The 15,980-nt window shown below is 45.4% G+C and overlaps 1 protein-coding gene across 1 annotated transcript in view; it reads left to right on the forward strand.

The window, feature by feature from the left end:
- MAP2K1 (mitogen-activated protein kinase kinase 1) overlaps positions 1-15,980 on the forward strand; it is a 77,293-nt gene that overhangs the window by 49,841 nt on the left and 11,472 nt on the right. The gene's annotated exons all lie outside the window — the stretch shown is intronic.

The following is a 15,980-nucleotide window of genomic DNA, read 5'->3' on the forward strand; positions in this document are numbered from 1 at the left end:
GCTACTGATGCTGAACCTCAAAAAACATTTATACTGGATGAGAACATCATGATACAAAACAGTACAAACTAGGGGTGCCTGGGTGGCTCAGTTGGTTAAGCATCTGACTTCAGCTCAGTTCATGATTCTCAGAGAATCTCAGGGTTGATTCTCTGGGATCAAGCCTCGCATTGAGCCTCCACATAGAGCTCTGTGCTCACAGCAAGGAGTCTGCTTGTCCCTCTGCCCCTCTCCCCACTCTTGCTCTCTCCCTTGTCTTGCTCTCAAATAAATAAAATCTTAAAAAGGTACAAACTGTTTCTATTTATATAAAATTATAGAGAAAGCAACAACAGATCCGTAGTGATAGAAAGTACATCAGTGGTTGCCTGAGGGTCTGAGGAGAAATTAACAGCAGCATGCAAGGGTACTTTGGGGGTGGTGGAAATGTTGTATCTTAATCGTGGTGGTAGATGCATGCATGAATTTATCAAACATCAAACCTTCTGCTAAAGTCTCTATATGTTATGGTATATAAATTACACCTCAGTAAAGTTTATTAGAAAAAAAAAAAAAAAGGTAAGCCAGAAGACAGAAAAGAGGGAAACACAGTGCTGTGGACTATGTCTCTTCAGCTGTGGGGTGCTAATGGTGACAAGTGTAAGGAGGGAGAGCTGAGGAGGAGTGAGGAGGGCTGATGGAATCGGCTGGCCAGCTACTGTAGATTAGGTGATAAATTCTAAAATTGGAATTGGTTTTTCAAACACTATAAAATGTGCATAACATAAAATTTATCATTTTTAACCATTTTTAGGCATATGTTTCTGGCAGTAAATACATTCATGTTGTTATGCAACTACCACCGCTATCAGTGTTGCTGAGGTGTCAGTTTTGCTTTAATTGATCTGTAGATTGAAAGCCATCCTCTTGAACATCCCAGTAACCTTTATTGTAGAATTCATAAATTATATACAAAATGTATGTGGAAATGCAAAGGACCTAGAACTGCCAAAACGGCTTTGAAGAAGAAGAACAAAATTGGGGCACTTAGACTACCTGATTTCCAGATTTATTATAAAGCTGTGATAGTCAGTAGTGTTGTGTTGGTGTGAAGCTAAACATAACAGATCGAATAAAATGGAAGGATTCAGAAATAGACATGTATATATGTAGTCAGTTGAGTTTTGACAAAGACTCTGAGGTAGTTCGATAAAGGAACAATAATCTTGCCAGTAAATGTTGCTGGAACAGTTGTATATTCTTATGTACAAAAATGAACCCTCACACTTATCTCACATCATAAAGAAAAATGAACTCTCAGTGGATCATAGGTCTAACTGTATGAATTAAAACTATAAAACATCTGAAAGAAAACATAGACTATCTTAATGACCTCTGTTTTAGCAAAGTGTTTTTAAATGGGACACAAAAGGCATGGAGAAGTATAAAGGAAAAATCAATAAATTGAACTTTATCTAAATTAAAAACATTGCTTTTCAAAAGATACAGAAACAAAGAGGCAAGCCGCAGACTAAGAAAATATTGGCAAAACCTGTATCTGTCTAGTGGCATTGTCTAAATTATATAAAGACCTCTTAAAATTTAATAATAAAAAGATAAACAACCCAATTAGAGAAATGGGTAAAGCTTTGAACAGATGTCATACTAATGAAGATAACATGGATAGCATATAAGCACATGAAAAGATACTGAACAACATTTGTCATTATGGAGATGTAAATTTAGTTCGCAGTGAGATACCCCTTCACACCTACTGGAATGTCTAGAGACTACCCATGTGTTATTGAGGATACAGACCAACTGGAACTCTCAGACACTGTAGGCAGAAATGTGAAATGGTACAAGCATGCTGGAAAACAGCTCCTCTGTTTCTAAAATGTTAAGTATGTGCCTACTCTATGTTCAGTCATTTCACTCAGGATTTTCTTCAAAGAAATGAAAGCGTATGTCCATTCAGGCCCTGTACATGACTGGTCAGGGTAGTTTTATTTGTAATAACCCAAAACTAAAAATAACCCAAACATCTATCAGTAGTTGAATGGTTAAACAAATTGTGGTACATCCATACACTAGGATATTATTCAGCAATAAAAAGAATAAACCATTGATACATGAAAAATGTAACAGACAAAAAAAGAGCATATATCATGTGATTCCATTTATATAATTCTAGAAATTACAAACTGATCTGTAGTGATGAAATACAAACGAGTGGCTGCTTGGGGAATGAGGGAAGGAGGAGGGCAGGATTACAGAAGGGCACAAGGAGACTTTTGGGTATGATAATTTTGATTGTGGTGATGATAACATACATATGTTCATCAAATGATACACTTCAAATATTTGGGGTTTATTATTTAAAAATCACATAACCAATAGGGGTGCCTCGGTCGGTAGCTCAGTTGGTTGAATGTCCGATTTTTGGTTTCAGCTCAGGTCATGATCTCTGGGTCATGAGTGGGATCAAGCCCCATCTCAAGCTCTGCACTCAGCAGGTAGTCTGCTTGAGGTTCCCTCTCTCTCCCTCTGCCCCTCGGGCTTGTTTTCTCTCTTTCTCTCCAATAAATAAATAAATCTTTAAAAAAAGAGAGAGAAAATGATATACTAATAAAACTGTAAAAAACAAACAAAACAAACAAACAAACAAAAAAAACAAACCAAAAAGCAAACACCCTCCTCAAAAAGTGAAGTTGTCAAAAACAGTGATAAAGCAAGTTTCTTAAAAGCAACCAGGGAAAGGGACAAGCACTTTGAAAGAGAGTTTTGTAGTGTTTTTTAAAATTAAACCATACAACAAATCCCTTAGCCCCTTGTCTCACTATTGACTTAAGAGAAATGAATACATTTGTCCACATAGAGACTTGTGCACAAATGTTCATAGCATCTTTATTCACAATAGCCCCAAACTAGGACCAACAAAATATTGGTCACTAGATTAGTGAATAAACAAATCTTGATAGATTTAAACAACAGAATGAAGCTCAACAATAAAAATGAGTGAACTATTGATACAATTTGGACGAATCTCAAAAACATGCAGAGTAAAAGAAACTCTACACAAAAGAACACATAGGGTAGGATTCCATGTATATGAATATCTAGGACAGATGTAATTAATCCACAGTAACATAGTAATAAAGTAGATTAGTGGTTGCCTGAGGGTGTCAGGGGGCTGGAGTGGGGATCTCCTCAAAGGGATATGAGGGAACTTTCTGGAGTAATCAAAATATTAAATCCTGATTTTGGTGGTGGGTTTACCATTGTATGCTTTATTCAAAAACGCATCAAACTACACACTTAAAATGCAAAATCGTAGAAAGCTTTCTACTTTATAACTACACTAGCTACTATTTTGTCCTTTTTCTAGTGACAAGAAAAGTGTCAATAAGGAGGTACGGTATGACTGGTGTGGGGGAGCAGTTTTCTAGTAGTATATAGACCTTGATTTTTTTTTTTTAAAGACCTCTGAGTTCCTGGATAGAATATTTTATTGTACTTATTTCTAGGAAATAGGAATAGCTGAAAGAGGGGGGAGAGATGAACATTTCTTGAGCAAGGGGCTACGTTCGAGGGCTGCAAAGGACATAATTCTCACTCAGCAGAATCCATGAGGGACCGACCAGTCAGTGTTGTAGAAGGATTTGGTGGAGGAAAGCCAGTGTATCATCTATAAAATAGAATCCTCTTGCCTACTTCAAGGTTGCTGTGAGGATTGAGGACATTACATAAGGAAAGCAATTAGCAAAATGGTTTGCGTAAAGAGGGGCCTAACAAAGGTGAATTGCCTTCCTTCTGCCTTTATGTACGAAGAAATTGAGACCCAGTGAGGATGAATTTCTTTTATCAGCTGTACCTTTGTGTGCTGCTCCCTTTTGCTCTTATTACTGCCTTTCCTGGGAATGTTTACTTCCCAACCCTACCGCGTCCCTCATACTCCTACCTTTTCTAGGCTAAGTCTGCTCATCTTTTTAAGGTATAGCCCCAAGGCTTGGGAATCTGCCAGTTAAAGTTCAAATCTTAACTCTCTTACATACAGGGAATATAAACTCTTGAGTTATTTATTCATCCGTTAAATGAGGAGAGTTCATGCCAAAGGGCAGCAATTGCAAATTATATGCATATTTGGTATATTTGTGAGGATTTAAAGGGCTGCTTCCCATAAATCATTAATAAATAATGTTACTGTTTGGCTTAGTTATGTTGTTACTATAGTAATAATGTTACTGTTTAGTTCAGACGTCTCTTCCAAGAAGTGTTCCCATGAACCAGTCCCCTCCCAGAGCAAATTAAGTGCTTTGCGTCTGTATTCCTTTGGCACAGTGTCCATCCCTTTCTTACTGTAATAAATAATGAGTATTTATTGAGGGCCTGTTATGTACCAAGTACTGTATTATGTGCTTTAGCTACTTTTCTCATTTATTGGTCACAGCAACCTTGTGATAGGTTTGTTTTGCCTATTTTACAGATATCGAAACCCTAGCTGAGAGTTTGTTTTTCTTTCACCAGTTTGTGAGTTTCTTCAAGTCAGGGGACACATCACATTCATCTCTGTATCCCGACTCTAGTATAACAGAGAATAGCTTGCCCCTCAAAGAGTTGTTAAATGGGTGGATGTGTGATTAACAGGTGTCAGAACACACAGGAATCAACAGTGTCTCCTGCCTCTAACACAGTCATTGATCTAGGCCTGAGTTTTTCTCTCCCCACTGCCTTCCCTGTACCGTGCTCTGGGTTTTTGATGGAGAGCTCTAACTTTATTTCTGTTCCAAAGAGAGGAAACTTGCAGCTCATTCCTGGAATAACCAACTTGCTTTTTCCTTCTGCCTGATGCTGCCCCCACTTTCTCAGGAATTTCTTTTCTGGCTCTGCAGTTACTGCTCTTTGGCAAGAAGAGCTGCTTTGTGAGCCAGATGGGTCTCTGGACAGTTATCTTTGGTGGAGAGTTCATTCTTTGCCCAGCCAAGAAGGGGAAGTCACTAGGACTTCTCCTCCAATGAGCAGTGTCTGCAGCAGGCAGCTTGGCCTAACTGCTCCACTTTTCAGACTCCTGCTGTCATGCATCTTCTCCAGAAGCCCTGAAAGAATTCACTGTGAGGCCTGGGCTGTGGAATGGTATTCTTGCACAACGCGATTCCTGAGCAAGAAGAACAATGAGTGGATGATTCCCAGAAACCTGGGTTAGGGTGATGATGGGATAGTGAGACTCCTTGCTGCCAGTAAGTTTTTCCTCTGGTCTAAATATATTCTTTCCTGATGAAATTTAAACTCTGTTTCTTCTCATTATGTCCTTGAGGTGAAATGGGGAAACCTGCGGGGGCTTTTTCTTGGCTGTACATTTTTCTTTTCTTTATTCCTACTTGCTGATAATTTTCTGGTTGAAAGCTTAGTGGTTATTTCAATGAGTTTTCACTGTGGAATGAATAAATCAGCCCAACCCTTAGTAGTTTAAAAACAGCAGTGTCGTGGGGGTACCTGGGGGCTCAATCTGTTGAGCATCCAACTCTTGGTTTCAGTTCAGGTTATGATTTCATGGGTTGTAGGTTCAAGCCCCACATCAGGCCCCTGTGCTCAGAGTGGAATCCGCTTGAGATTCTCTCTCTCTCTGCCCCTCCACCTGCTCTCGCTCTCTCAAGTAAATATCTTATTAAGTAAAAATTAGAGAAAAAACCCCCGACAATAAACCAGCAGTGATTTACTCTCTGTAATTTTGTGGGCTGGTTGGACCTCTTTCCTCATGTTTTCACTCATCCTCTGAGACACAAACTCCCTGGCTTCTTCCCATGATGGTCTTGGGGTTTCAGTCATAAGAGAGGAGTAACCCTACTACTAAAGCACCATTTAAACCTCTGTTTCCATCAGGTTAATGTCCTGTTGGCTTTAAAAAAAAAAAAGTCATGTGATCCAGTCAGGACTAAAAATGTAGCGGGATAGGTTCTGTCTCTTTGGGAGCAGCTAGAAAATATTTCAGCCAGTTTTTGCACTCTGTCCTGGTGACAAAAGTTCAGGGTTTGAATTCTGACTGTGCTACTGAATGTGTAACCTTGGGCAAGTTATTTAACTTCTCCAAGCCTCAGGAGGAATAGTCTACCTCCAGGGCTGTGAGGATTGAGACAATGCCTACAAGCGCTTAAAATAGTGCTTGACCAACATCATGGACAATCTGTGTTACTGTTGCTTAACAGATCAATCAGTAGGTTTTTGTGATTGCCAGATGCTGGTTTAAGTATCTCAAAATGCCTAAGTGTTTTGAGATCCTGGAAAAGTTGAGAGAATTTTTTTAAAAGCTAGACTCCCACACTTGAGTAGGGCAGGAACCAGGGCCCCTCTGGTTGGGAGGTTGGGTTGTGTAAGCAGAAGAGCAGTTGTCCTCGTTCCTCAGCTAGCTACCCCTGGGGTGCTGCTGCTGGGGCAGTGAGGCCTTCTTAGCCTCATGGTGGGTGTGGGAATAATGTTGGTGATATAACACTAGGCACACCTGAACTCACAAATGACTTTCTGTAAGAGGAAGAGCCATAATGGTAGTTGGGGGGAGACCATTTCCAGGTGCCATTTAAGTACTGTTTTTTCCACCTACGTAATAGTCTCTTGAAAGTTTTCACTTATTTTTAGTCGACCAGGTAAGTTGAAGGACCGTTGGCCCTAGTGAGATACCCTGCTTTGGGCATACATATGGCTAGCTTTCATATATCTCTGATGTGTCTGTCCATGCTGGGTGCGAACCAGGTTCTCAGCCTCATTCCTGAAGGGATCTGTCTTTGCGGCTGTAGAGCAGGACTTTATGGGCCTGACTAGTACGGCTCATATTCCCACTGTCTGAGGTGATGGCCTGCTGTTCTGGACTTTGTTTGCAGGGAACCCATCTGCTGTGATCCTGTAGCGGGGAACAAGGGTGCAAGAGCACCTGGCTCCGGGGGTACCACATATATTAGGTTTGACCACTGGCCATGGACAATCCAAAGGCAGAGAGAAGACTGGTGGTGAAACAAGAAAGGAATTTGTTTCAGTGAAGCCAACACTGAGAAGGTAGCAGACTAGTGTCCCCAGAGGGCTGAAAACACTTGGAGATTTTGTTTTTTTTTTTTTTTTCACTTGGAGGTTTTTAAGGAAAATGTGGGTCGATGGGGTACGTGCACGTGAACAGTCAAGGTCAGGTGGATCATTGTTTTGGGGGCCATCATGTGGGGGTCTTGTGGGGGTCTTGCTGGCCTCAGGGCAGTCCCTGTTGCCCGAAGGGATAGTTCCCATCACAGGATGCTTTGCCTTCCAGGTCTTTTGCCTGAGTTGGAAGATAAGCTGGAAAGAAGAACTTAATCAATTGGAAAGAACAGATGGAGGTCAAGGAGTAGTTGAAGTCCTCTGCGAGTCTGTCCTGCTTTTGTGTAGACATTATATTCTATTCCCCGAGTGTTCAAAGGGCAAAGCAGACTGTGTGGCTTAGCCTGGTGTATGTAGTTTGTGGGCCGCTGATCAGAGAGTCGGTATTAGTTTTGTCTGGAATCTCTGGGTAACGTTTTTTGGTATAATCATGGGTATGTACGTGCACATGTTCCTCCATGTTGATTTGCCCTTCTCCTCACTGTTGGCTTCCATGATGCAAAGAAAGTAGTATTTGTATAATATTCATAGAATACCTCTAAGTACAAGGTACTAAGTGAATCACTCCAGAGAGCATAAAGATGGCTCAGAAATGCATTGTGTCCTCCAGGAACTTGGAGTCTAACAGGGGAAAAACGTCTTGAAATACAGGGTGGTGGAATACAGCCAGTGTTATTTTTTATGCATGAATCGCTGCTATCCTGTCAACTTTCAAATAGAATTTGATGTGATATAATTAGGATTCTTTGGTTGTGTCAGAAATCCAATGCAAGATTACTTAATCAAAAGAATGTATTAGTGTGGGTCACCTGTTAGAAGGCAGGGATGAATATAGGGTTGAAAAGACAGCCTCAGGACCCTGTTACCTCTCAGCATTACTCGTGGTGTGGGCCTCCTTTACAGTCTGAGGCTTTTCATTGGGGGCAGCAGGGACCTCAGTCCTTAGTGTTCTGTTCCAGAGAAAGAGCTCTGCCCACTGTCCTGTAGGCCTGAATCACTGATTGGCTGTGCTGCTAGTGCCTGCCCGCTTTTGGGCCAGTCACTTGTTCCAGGGACTAGCGTGGTCTGGTTGTCCACCTGGGATTATAACCTACTCTGTGGCAGGATAGATGGGGCTTGTTGGTTGACACCCTAGCAGAAACACTTGTTGGGAGGAGCCTACCCCAAATGAAAAGAGGGGCTTTATTACCAGAAGGTGGAAAGGAGGAACAGAGGCTGAAAGCTAGCAAATTAGGAAGAAAAATTATATTTTGCTACTAATATGATCAAGCACTGGGTCAGGAAGACAAAAAGCTGTTAACAGATCGAAACAATAATTAAACATTTAAGCAGGGGTGGGCAGACTGGCGGCCCACAGGCCACATAGGTCTACTGTCTATTTTTGTAGGGCCTGCAAGCCAAGAATTGTTTTTTAGAATTTTGTGATATATGATAATTGTTTTAAATTCAAACTTCAGTGTCCATAATGAAGTTTTGTTGGAACATAGCATGCATATTTGTTTTTCATGACTGTTTTTGTGCTATAATGGCAAAGGTAAGTGGTTGCGTGTGAAAGAGACCATATGACCCTCAAAACCTAAAAATATTTGCTCTGTGGTCCTTTACAGAGAAAGCTTCCTGATTACTGGGTTTTAAGGAGAAGAAGAATTTCCCCCAACTAAGGAAACCTTAGAATTTAAGTGCAAGAGGAAGCCCTGGGGTTTTCAGCTTTGAGTTCTTGGTGAAAACCTGATGGATGGCGTAGGTAGGAGAGAGGGTTTTTCACTGATCCTGAAGCTCTGATGGGAATTAACCACAAAGGTTTCAAAGTGGTCCTTGCACTCCCTGTGGCAGGAGCTCCTAGGTCTGGTGTCTCTAAAGCAGACTCAGGTGGTTAGGCTCTGAGTTCCAGGGTGGGAGGTGGGGGTCCTAAGGATGCAGCTCTGCTTCACGCCACTTACAGTGGTGATTTGCATTGCCAGCCTGTCATTCTTCTTAGCCCATTCTGCTAATCAAGGTCTTACTTTGATCAAGACTCTGAAGAAACATTATGTAAGTTAAATTGGTAGAGCGTTTATACAGCTTAGCCCATAAATTGTTTCTGCCGTGGAATTGCTGGCTGATGATCAATAAATGCCAAGAATAGTTTTAAGCTATGCCTCAGCTCATTTTTCTTTTCCTTCTGTCAGCTGGGGTAGTGTGTAGCCTGCCTGATGCTTACGTGCCGTGTTGGATTAGTAGCCTGGGCCCACAGTGCCCTGGCACCACCAGCCTAGACTTCTGAGGGGATGCCCGGCCATGGCTCTCTTCAGAGCTCGAGTAGGTTGTGCAGGGCCGTCCTGCTAGGTGGGCACCCTGGGGAAGCTTCTTATTGCCCAGGGAGCTGTTGGGCCAGAATAATTGTTGAGGCTTCTGCTGAGACTCTGATTGTTTTTGGATCATGGCCCCGGGGACAGTTGGGGGTGTCTGGAGCACGTTGTGGGTGTGCTAGCAACAGCCTCTGAAGGAAATGTGCCCTCCGCCAGGGTCGCGGTTAGAACCCTGACATCTTCGTCTTGCTGTGGGCACCGACAGGCAAGATTGGAAGTGGCCCAAGTGTGTTTTTGTTTTGTTGTTTTACAAGCCGCGTGTAGCAGGCTCACATGTGATAAGTTTCTGAGTGGCTTCTTCTGTGGCCTTTGCCAGGCCCTGTCCTACCAGCCTGGCCTTTTCTGGTGTCCTGCCAGGCTTCCCTGAGCAGAAAGTCACAGTGGCCCCTGAGGCTGCACATGGGCCTCTGTCCTGACCACGGTCCTGCCTGGGTGGAAGGGGGTGTCCTTGTGCCACCATCTGTAGGCTGCCCAGAGCGTCCAGGGGGTGGCTGGGCTGCACTCCTGCTTCCTCTACATGCTAGTCTTATTCACCGGTCATGTGGTGACAGCCTTGGGGGCAGGGGCAGTGAATTTACAGGAAAACTGATTCCTTTGAACCCTGTCTAGACTGCTCCACCTTACAGATGGAGAGAAACAGAGAGTGGCTGGCTAATCAGTAGCTAGAATCCAGTGTGCTGGTCTCTTGGTGAGAAATGTGAGTCACGTTCTCTCTAGAATTACCTCAGCTGCTAGACCCACAGAGATGGATCAGGGCTCCAGATGAGTGTCTCTTCGCTCTTTAAGCGAGGCAGATGGGCCTTTGGAGGAGGGAGAGTGCTTCCTCAGTCCCTTTAGGGAAGCACTGTGGAGGGGGTGTAACTGGCCCTGAGCTGGAATCCCAGGTAGAGGGGAGCACATGAATCGTGGCAACAGAGGCAGAGAACGCAGATCAGTCCTCACAGGGAACAGCAAGCTGTTTGGGTTGTCTACGTTCCTGATGGTGTGTGGTGGGAGTCGATAACGAACGCTTAAGGGACTCGAGGGGGTCTTCACTGCTCTGCTCATGGGCTGGATATCATCATAGGCAGAGGGGAACAGAGGAGGGCTCCTACGCAGGGAAGTAAGGTGAGTGATTCTTGGAAGAAGAGGGCCCCGGCTGCTGTGGCTAAGAGGAGCTCGAGGGGGAGAGAGGACAGTTAGGAGGCTGTTGTCATGGTCCAGTAAGAGATGATGTGGGTGGGTCTGAGTCAGGATAGTGGCTTGGTGGGCAGCTGGGGGGAGCGGTTGTTGGGGAGCAGGTGAAGAGAGGTGGTCAGGGTTTATTCTGGAAGCCTGAGGAGAGCAAAGGGCAGGTGCCTGTGCATTCAGATAGGGAGGAGAAGGCAGTTAGAAGACTTGCTCCCTGGCCCTTCTCAAGGCAGCTGTGGTGCAAAGGAGTGTGAGGCCCAAGCTTGTGTCTTGAGGCTCTAGCTGGTCCCTTGACGAAAGGCCTGGTGGCCCAGGCTGAGAGTAATCCTGGGAGATCTGTGTCCTGTTCTCTCTCACATCACAAAGCCTCACTTCTAAGGGAAACCTTGAGGCTGTGATGTCCACCCAGAGCTCTTGTTCGGTGAGAGGGAGGAGTGTGTCTCCCAAAGAAGAGTGTGTAGTTGGGGAGGGCTCTGCTCAGGAGGCTCCACAAGGACTGTCTCATCCATCTGGCTCACGTTTGTCTGTAAATTGGCACACACACTCTGCTAAGTGCCTTTTTTAGGGGTCTGTCCCAACCTAAGCCAGAAATGACGATGAGTGGCCTCTTGACATCCTGGAATTTCCAGGCTTCTCTGGTGCATGATGTGAACTTGTGACCCAGGTACATATGGTCATGCCTTACTTTGATGGAGCTTGGGCCGTCATAAATACAGTGATGCTACTAGAAATTCCCTCTCCTTGGCATTTAAAAATGAGATCTCCAGCTTTCTCTATCTTTCCTTTTTCCAATCTTTTACGCCCATCTTCTGCTGCTGGGGAAAATTACCCTTCAGCAGGTCAAACACATTTTTTTAAGCTAATTCCCCTCTCTTGAATTGTGGATGAGAAGTATCCACATTAGCCAGCATTGTTTTCCTGCCTTCAGGTGGGTGATTGGCTTCGTGATAGATGTGCTGTCCTCTGAATTAGCCCACAGCCAGCAAAGGGAAATGTGTGCTTGTGGCCGGTTTCTTTAGTGGAAAAGCTTTTCTGTGTGATCTTTGGCAAGGGACATCTGTCTCCTTAAGCCTTTATTTCTGTCTGTGTCTGTAAAATGGGGCTGCTCTGCCAAATATTATTAGGGAGTCATTGAAGATGAGAGACCAGGAATCCGGGACCCATAAGCTTTTCCTGTGATTGCCCCTTCTTTTCCTTTCACTGTCTCCACTACCACCATCCCTGCCCCCGCCTCTCTTTTTTGAGTGTAACCCATGATGTACTTTTTGTTGTGGCTTTTGTTGCATCCTCCTTTAAAAATTGACCATTTCTTGCAATGGCATATACTCATGGAAACCAAAATCTGAAAAAGAAAAATGGATTCTGAGCGCTGGCAATACTGTCTCGTTTAATTGCTGACATTTCATGTGCCTTATGGGTCAGGAGATTAACACCAAATTTGCAGAACGGGGCACACAGAGGTAGAAAATGAAAGCATTTCAAAACTGATGAGTCTTGGGAGGGAAGAAAAAAAATTAAATGGCACTCAGTGGCCTAGGTTGTAAGAAGTGCAGAGGTGAAAGTACCTGCTTGTTAGGACCAGGCTCCAGAAGTTCCGTGGTTGAACTCGGTTGTTAAAGTGGGAGGAGGTGGGAAGCAGCCTCTGGTTCCCTGTCTGCAAGTTTCTGAAGGTGGGACAGGGCGCCTATGCTGAGAAGGAAGCTCTCCTCTCCCGGAGCAGAGAAGTCTTTTCTCTCATGAGTCTTAAATGATTTATCTGTCCTGTTCCCAGAAAAAGCCTGTTACATCTATAATGTGAGTGACCTTCTTCCCCTACCACAACTTAAAAAAAAAAATTGAGATATGATTGACATAACATTGTGTTGGTTTCGGGTATAAGGCATGCTGGTTTGATGGATGGATCACCACAGTAAGTATAGTTAATACCAGCATGCGATTGCATTTTTTTTTCTTATGATGAAAACTGTTAAGAACTTGCAGGAGCTTCTGGCTGCCTCAGTCAGTAGACAATGTGAGCCTTGATCTTGGGGTTGTGAGTTCAAGCCCCATGTTGGATGGAGGGATTTCTTAAAAAAAAAAAAAAAAAAAAGGCTTCCCCGGGTGGCTCAGGGGTTTAGCGCCACCTTCAGCCCAGGGCCTGATTCTGGAGGCCCGGGATTGAGTCCCACGTTGGGCTCCCTGTGAGGAGCCTGCTTCGCCCTCTGCCTGTGTCTCTCATGAATAAATAAATAAAATCTTAAAAAAAAAAAAAAAAAAAAAAAAGTACTCTCTTAGCAACTTACAAATGAACAATCCAGTATTGTTAACTATAGTCACTGTGTTGTTCGTTGCACCCCAGGAATATTTGTCTTACAACTGGAAGTTTGTACCATCTGACCACTGTCACCCGCAACTAAATAATGGCTTTTCTGAAACTTTGGAGTACAGCTCACCATTTGCTCGGTCATCTAGAGCCCAGTTACCTCGGCTCTGGATAATCAAGAGTCTGAGTGCTACTGTAGCCTCTGCCATTAGCTCCCTGTGTAATCTTGACAGCCCTCTCCCTGACTCTGGGCCTCACTGTTTCTCATCTGTACACCAAGGGGTAGGGGGCTTGCTTCTCACCATTGTTGCGAGGATTAAAGAAGACTGTATTTAAAAGGCCTGGCATAGGAGGTCTTCGATGAACCAGAGCTGTTGTGGCGTCTTCCCAGGCCGGCTGGGCTTGCCTGTGCCATCCCCCCACCCCACCCCCTGGCAGCTGCATCCGTTCTCCTTCCCTGGGAGAAGGCATCGAGAGGAGAAAGCGGTGCTCTTGAGGAGGCTGGATGGGAGAGGAGGTTACAGTTCAGGGCTAATTGAAGGGTTTGGGATTTTCTCTGAATGTTAATTAGGTTGCTATTTAATTAGCTCCCTGAGGTCATGGGTAAGGTAACTGGAGGTGGCTCTGTGGAGAACATTATTTGACATACCAGGGTTGGCCACTTTTCCCTTCTGTTTCTTCACTTTTAGAGAAGGGTTATTAGGGACCTTCCAGGGTTGCTAAAAAGGGATCATTTGAGGCCTAAAGTCATCATTTAAAAATCTCATTTGCCTTCATTTCTGTAACCTTTAACTCACTTATCCAAAGTCATCTCACTTTTGGATTTAGCCTTTGTCACAGATGAGCCGGGGTCTGGCTTCCAGGCATCACTCAACTTGCTTCTTTCTCTGGGGCCCTCATTTCTTTTTTCTTCCTCCTATTTCTCTTGCGTTCCCCATCCCCTCTGCGGCTCCCCTGCCCTCTCTTTCTTCATGCCCTCTCTTCCATCGTGTGCACCCCCACCTCCATAGCAAATGCAACTTCCTATAATATTCTTCTCTGCCAAATGAAACGAGGTTACTCGATCATACCCTTTGGGGGGCTGACACTCGCTGCATCTGCCTGATGGGAGCTGCCCACTAGTCAGGCTGGCGTTGAGCCTGGCCGGGTGGAAGAATTCAGAGTATCAGTCCACAGTGCCCTCAGGCCCTCTCCCTTCGCCCTCACCATCGTACACATGTGTACGACGTTCTTGTTACTTTTCGTGTCCCGTCTCTCCTTGTGGATGGCCTTGAAGAACCGTGTCCTTTTATTCATAGCTCAGTTGTGTTTATAAAATAAGCACATGACCCACTGAATTATTTAATCCAAACCCTTTGTTTTACAGGGGTAGAAAATGCTCAGAAATTAAGCAAAAATTACGTGCTCTTGGGGGAAGGATCAGAAGGCTTTGCACAGTGGTTCTTTTCTGGGGCAGAAAATAGGAAAGAAGAAAATACTTTGTCCACTTTTTTCATAAAACCTCCTTGTTTGTTTCTGAGGAAGGAGGACTTACTCGTCCTCATTGTTGCAGGGCCTGAGCAGGATTGGGGCAACAAACCATGGCTCCTCAGAGGTTTCCCGGGGAAGCTTGTCAGCCTGGGGGCCTCATGGATTCTGGGCGCTCCCTTCAGAATGCAGCCCAGCCCGCCAGGTCCTGTGGCTCCTCTCAGTCTCGACCTCTTGATATTGGAGGGTGAGAAAGGGAACCCACGGCCTGGGGAAGGCTTTGGGAAGTAGAGGGGTCCTGGGCCTGTGATGTGAACAGTGGTTTGGGTTGCTGCTAGGACATTGTGGGAGGAAGCCCGATGAAACCTTGGAGGGCTCCAGGAACAGGGCAGGCTCCCAAATGAGGAAGGGGACCCTTGAATACTTGGACTTGGACCTGGAGGTGAGGGTGGGCTGGAAGGGTGCGTGTTTCACATGTGGGGGAGGGGGGAGGCATGGTTAGAGGGGCAGGCCTGAGCTGGGGCCCCACACAGCAGGAAGCTGGAGAGGGAGGGAGGGCTTTGGGCTCTGTGGCTAATGTGGAAAGGCAGGCCGAGAGGTGGGGACTTTCCCACTGCAGGAGCACCGATTTCTGTGCAGGACTGAGTGAGGAGGAGGATGTGGGGACAGGATGGAGGAACAAGGGCAGTGATGGTGGAGAGCAAAGGTGGGACGCTGCCAGTTGGAGGAAGCAGTCTCTCTGGACTTGTAGGACATGGACCTTTTATGCCCCCAGAGAAGAGCCTGATTTGGCTGGGGCTGCCAGAAGGAAGCGTGTCCCAGCCTCGTGGCTCAGCCACATGCTCTGTAGTTGAGGGCTTTGGAGGCCCAGGTCTGCAGGCAGCCTCTTGTCTGCCCTCCAGGTCACCAGGAGGGAGCATCCAGGTCACCAGGAGGGAGTGTGTGCAGTGGGAGTGGCTCCCAGGGTGTGGTCCAGGCAGGGAAATCTCAGGGTTTCCCTCTGCTCCTCTGACCCCATCCCCCATGGTTTCTGCAGCCTCCCAGGCAGTGTTGTTCCCTGGCAGTGGGGGAAGCGGGAACTGACAGTCAGCGATGGAGGAGAGTGGTGTTACATAAGTTTGGAGAAAAGGAGGCTTGCTTGCCATGTGAATAGAAATCAGATCCACGCAGTGACAGAGGCCGTGTAGCCACTCCTGAGCAGCAGCTGCAGCCTGGAGAGAAGCATCTGAACCAGCAGAAGAAGGAAAACCTGGGTGGGGGTGGGGGTGGAAGGGTGGGGGAGGCTCTCTGGGGGGGGGAGGGAGGAAGCAGGTGTCTGGTGTGTGAACTGCTCCTCATGGAGGGTGGCCTGTGAAAGAATCCTTTTGTCTCTGTAACATTGTGTGCCATGTAAATGCCGACCCCGCATTAGGTTGGTCTTGGTCACCATCAGGTAAGGTCACAGGAGCTGTGATTGTTACCATCGCCTCACCCGCAGGCAGGCTGGTGCTGGAGAAGCAGAGGGCCTGGCTCAAGGCTGCCGGTGGAGCAGATGGCAGGGCGGGATTTGAATACAGGTGTCTTTAGCCAGGGCTGTTCTTTTGCTCGAAAACAGAGCC

The sequence above is a fragment of the Canis lupus genome, chromosome 30, assembly GCF_011100685.1.
Source record: "Canis lupus familiaris isolate Mischka breed German Shepherd chromosome 30, alternate assembly UU_Cfam_GSD_1.0, whole genome shotgun sequence".
NCBI lineage: Eukaryota > Metazoa > Chordata > Mammalia > Carnivora > Canidae > Canis > Canis lupus.